A 6,000-nucleotide genomic window follows, 5' to 3' on the forward strand; every position below is an offset into this window, starting at 1 on the left:
ATCATATAAACATATACACCAACTTATGATTGTTTTCACTGTCAATCATTTTCCCAATTAATCAGTGATTTGTTTGGTTCAGAAAATGTCAGAAAATGTCTCTCAAAGTCCAAGATGACGTCCTCAAGTGTCTCGTTTTGTCCTCAACTCAAAGATATTCAGTTTACTGTCAGAGACGAGGAAAGAAACCAGAAAATATTCACATTTAAGAAACTGAAATCAGAGAATTTGGACCTTTTAAATTTAAAAATGACTCAAAACTATTAATTAATTATCTAAATAGTTAGGAATTAATTGAATAGTCAATTCATAATTGGTTAATCATTGCAGATCTACATATGTTTTCTTCAAACTGTAAAAATGAAGGGTCTCAGGAGAGTTTTAACTCACATGCAATGCATGTTGGGAAATCTACAGTGTTACAGTCTTACAGTGTAACACAACAACACAAACACACTGACAGATGAAGCAGGAGACCAACAACTCCTGAGTTCTCTGAGATAAAATCAGAGTGATGTTTGTCTGATGTAACGGTGGTTTCCTGTCAGAAAAGTCTGTCTGACAGAAAGATAAAGAGGTGAAAATGTTTGAAATGTAGTGAACACCTGAACAGGTGTGTAAAACAGCAGGACATCCATTAACTTCCTCCCTCTGCTGCAGTTAAAACACCGACTGTGGATGAATTCATTTAAAAATACATCAACCATCGGTGTAAAGTTCATTTAACCGTCCACCGCTGTTCGTTTTATAGATGTGATGCTTCATGTTTGTTCAGACGGAGGAAACTTTCACATGAGATCAGCTGATCAGACTGAACTTATTTCATTGTTCTCTTTTATTATTTTTGGTTTTTTGAGGCGTAAAGAGGAAAAACTGTCCGAAAAAAGACCCCTCAGAGGGTCCCGAGCCACAGGTTGGGGGACCACTGAATTTCAGTTTGTGTCTGCGAAGATTTAAAGGTCGAAGGTCGTCCCGGACATGATGACGATGACGTGGTCGTCATGGCGACAGATTAATTCTTGTAATTGCTGTATTTTTGATCAGAAATATTTATTTCTCCCACGACCTCGTCTGCGTCTCTGCTGACCCCCAGAGGGGTCATGACCCTCAGACTGAGAAACAACCCCCGCCACACACACACACACACACACACACACACACACACACACACACACACACACATCAAAGGGATTTTTATTTAAAGGGTCACTTCACACAAACGTCTCTCACTCACACGCTGCCGCCTCGCCGTACTCGTCGTCTGTATCCGGGCAGATTCCTGATGAGTTTTTCAACATTTGATCTTTTCTCTGCTCAAACTTCTCAGTCTATTGATCTGCTGTTTTTATTGATTATTGATTAAACATGACCATGTTTCTCTTTTTAATATTAGTACAAAAAAAAATCCAAACAATTATTTTACTGTGAGATAAAATAAGTTTTTCAAAGAAAGGTCACATTAAAAAACTGATGATATTTCTGGGTGAATTTTGTTTTAACTGACGATCAGATCAGTATTGATGAATCAGATCCTGCATGTGGCTCCTCAGTCTGACTTCTCAGGAACATCTGATGGTTTTTAGGGTTTAAATGAGACGGAAACATAAAAATCTGACATCATGTTCGTCTCTTCACTGCAGGTGACACAAAACATTTTAATTTTACAGCAGGATCAATCATCAGATTATTAAACAGGAAGAGAATCAGATTAAGGAGATTAAATTAAATTAAGTAAATTAATTAAAGAGATTTTTTTTTTATTTTAATCAAATTTAAGGACTTCTTTTTGTTTTGTTTGTTTCTAGAAACAGTTTAAATGAAACAACGATCTGTTTTTAATTATCGATCAGTTTGGAGGAAAGTTGTGATCATTTCGACACAGACGGCGAACGCGGCGTTCAGCTCTTCTCATCCAGTATCTGATCCCTCGTTTGGTCAGATTACTTCTGAAATGTACTCAGTTACTGAGTACAAATTACACAGAGATGTTTGTAATTAGTAACACAAAAACATGTAATCGAGTCTGAATACTTTTGGATTACTTTTTCATTTTTTTCTCTTTAAAGATGTATAAACATTTTCAGTGTTCAGGGTTCATCAGAGAGAATTATTGATTATTGACATCAATCTGATGTCATAAATGGTTTTTGTCATTTTTATCACATTATAATTTTGATTGTTTGAAACTCTGATGATACGACTGTAGCAACTAACTGTAGTAACTAATGAAGTACTGATGAAGTACAAGTACTCCTGCTGATGTAAAAGGTTAAAAAGCTGCAAATAATTATTAATGTGATAAATTATGTTTTTAAACCGTTTTTAACATCAGAAAACTGTGAAAATGAGTCTGAGGTGACGTCTTCAAACATCTAGTTTTATTTTTACCTGCAGACGAAACTCAGGGCTGAAAAATTATAATCTTTGTTTTTATTTATTGATCAGATTTTACAAAGTTCAACATTAAAGCTCAAAACAAGTTTGTTGATGTGAAAACATCAGGTTTCTGTAAAGGAAACTAATTATTGATTTTTAACTTTTCTAATGAGTCAATAAGAAATTTGATGATAATTTGTTTTGATTGATTTCTATAATTGAGAATAAAAAGAATTGATGGAGGATGTTTGTAGAGGATCTTTGTTTGGCGACTCTCACTCTGTGTGTAAAAGGAGAAACCACTTCCTGTCTGTTCTCTGACTGTTGATGACTGTGTATTTAAACTCCATCACTGATTATTGATTATTGATTATTATTACTACCACCATGTGCATGAATGAAGTCTTCTCTTTTCTGGACAAAAAAAGTTTTATCGAACACTGACCTCCTCCTCCTCTTCCTCGTCCTCCTCGTCTTCACCGTCCTCCTCGTCCTCCTCGTCTTCATCGTCCTCCTCGTCCTCCTCGTCCTCCTCGTCCTCCTCGTCTTCATCGTCCTCCTCCAGGTCTGCAGGAGGAGTGAAGGATGGAGGATTTAAAGCCCTCCTGTCGTTGTGTGTTTGATTCTCGGTGGTTTTCGACTCTGCTGCATGTTCTTCTTCTTCTTCTTCTTCTCCTTCCTCTTCTTCTTCTTCATGTTCTTAACTTATTCTGTCATTTTCAAATAAAACGAGGAAACATTGATCGATCTGTTGGTGATTTTTTGTCACTGATCATCATCAGGTCCATCGCTCAGTTTTCTTTCAGGGTTCAGTTTATATTTTATCATATTTTGGGAACCTGAGGAGTCTCTTTATAACTGGTTGATGATTTGATTAGTTTATTATTAATCAATAATTGATCATTTGATCATTAAAGAGAAAATGTTTAGGGTTTTTCCATCTTATTAAACATTGATAAATATTTTCTCTGTGCTCCAGAATAACAGTTTTCAGTTTATTGATCAGGTTTTTAAGAGGTTTTATTGATCGACATGTGATCATATGTCATCATCACCACATTTATTTGGAGATACGTGATTTTCTCTGGACGTCACTGAAGTGTTATCAATAAAGATTTGTCACTTTCGAATAAGCCACCAACAAATATTAGTGATGCATGTGGGATTATATATCAATAAAAGGCCTCTTAGATTACTGCTAATTGATCAATAATAAGTTGTCTGTTATCGATTATTTGATTATTTTCTATATTTTTGTCTGTTTGAAAAAACTAAATCAAACATCTGATCACATCAACAAATATTACACAATATTATTATGGATTTTTTTTTTTTAATTAGCTGATACCAATAACCGATAATCACCTGCCTCTCAGGGCCGATACGATGAGATAATCGATCATTTTGTATGTTTGTGTTTCAAAAAGAGGTCGATAGAACCTGTAAACAAAAACAACGTGTCTGAATCCTCAAATGTTCTGTTGGTTTTGATTGTTTTTATGAAACGTTTAGTTTAAGAATTCAAATGAATTTGATTGTCTGATCAGATATTATTATAGCTGTTATTGATCATCTAGTATAAATCGATACTGATAGAGGCCGATACAGCTGTGACACTGTGTCCCAAATTTAAATATTTAAATGAAACATGAAGATGAAATAATCATCAATAAATTCATTGATTTTTCTTTTTGAGTCTCTTCAGTCTGAACTCGACTGCAGAGTGATTCACTTACAAGGTTTTCTTTCAGTCAAAAAGAAAAGAAAAGAAAAGAAAAGGAAAGGAAAGAAAAGGAAAGAAAAGAAAAGAAAAGAAAAGAAAAGAAAAGGAAAGAAAAGAAAAGAAAAGAAAAGAAAAGAAAAGAAAAGAAAAGAAAAGAAAAGGAAAAAAGAAAAAGAAAAAAAAAGGTCTGTTAAAATGATGTAGAAACATTTTGGTCTCCAGCCTCAGACAGATGAAAGTGAAACCAAAAATCCGATATTGATCAATAATCTCCGATGATCCAAATCAAAGTAAATGTTCTGATTTGAACTGAAGGTTTGTTTGATGAAACAAAATAAAAACAACAGACTGCCTGTTTTGTTGTTTTTATGAAATAATCGAACATATTGATCAGCTCGTGATTTGTTTGTTTTGATTTTTTGTTTCTTAGTTTTGTTATTTCGTTTTGTTTTCTTGTGATTCTCGCGGCTCTTTTGTTCTTTTCTTTTTGTTGTTTGTTGTTTTAACGTTTAACGTTTTTTTTTTATGTGTGTTGTTTTCGGTGTTTATTCGCTCGTTTTGTCTCCACTTTGTTTTGTTGTTTTGTTGTTGTTGTTGTTTTTCTTCTTCTTCTTCCTCTGTGTCTTCTGTCGGACCTGTCGGAGCAGGGACTCGGCTCGGCCCGCCAGCCCTCGGCCGTGTCTCGGCCGTGTCTCGGCTCTGTCCCTCCCCCCCGACACGCTGCTGAACAAGCCGAACACGGTGCGCCTCCTGCGGCCTCAAAGAGCCTCAAAGCGCCGCCGCTGTCGCCGGATTTCGTGAGTCTTTGTGGGCTGTAACCTCCGGCGCAGCTCCGTGAACCTGAACACATCCCGACAGATTTCACTTTGATCTGAAGCTTTTTCACACGTTTTGGCCGCAGAGCCGCGAAATGTCTCTAATGATCCTGTAATTATCCGCTAATTATCCGCCAACATGATCCCCGAAGCGGGAAAGACGAAGAGCCGAGAGGAGCCGAGGAGCGGCCGCGCGTTCACGGCAGCTTCTTATGATTAATATATCAGAATACAGCTATAATAATAATATTAATAATCATTAATAATAATATAAACCAGAGATATTTAAACATGTCAGAATTATATGATAACATAAGACTGATAATATCACTGAAAAACAAGAGAAAGTTTCTGCTCAAACACAAAGATAAAAATCTAAAGATTCCAAATAAAATAATTATTTCATAAGAAATATTTAAAAAACATAACTTATTTTAAAAATACGATTTTATTGTTTGTTTTATTTTGAAGTTTTAAGGACAAACTGATCCATAAAAACAAACAATTACCAATTGAATTCATTTCCAAAGAGACACTAGATGTGAAAATAAATAAATAAATACATGAATAAAACATTAAAATGATAAAGAATATTTCATGATGCGTTCAGGTCCTTCAGTTTGTTCTGTATTTTTGTTGGGGAAAAAAGTCAACAAATGAAGCCGCGTGGCGTTTAATTTTAATTATTTGATGAATTTAATTTGTCTAAGTAATTAATTAAAACAAAGATAAACTAATTAACAAATCATTAGCAGGTGACAGACTGATTAGATTGGGTCTGAATCGTGACTTTATTCTCCTGTATGTGATAAAACATTTGGATTTTTTTCCTTCGTGTGATAAAATGATAAACTGATTATTTCAAGCAGAACAAAGAGTTTTTATTTCAACGTGATGCGTTCACTGACATTTGACAGTAATAAATAAGGTGCTGCTGCTGACTGTGTAATGTGTGTAATATGTGTGAAACGTGTCATGTGACATTTGATTCGTCTGCGGATCAGCTGCTTATTGCCGTTTTAACACTCAGAGGCTTTTATTGTGGAGGGGTCACAGCTGCCAGGCCTTTTTATCAGGAAAAAAAAA

Source organism: Lutjanus erythropterus, chromosome 18, assembly GCF_056507025.1.
Source record: "Lutjanus erythropterus isolate fLutEry1 chromosome 18, fLutEry1.hap2, whole genome shotgun sequence".
NCBI classification, from domain to species: Eukaryota; Metazoa; Chordata; class Actinopteri; order Lutjaniformes; family Lutjanidae; genus Lutjanus; species Lutjanus erythropterus.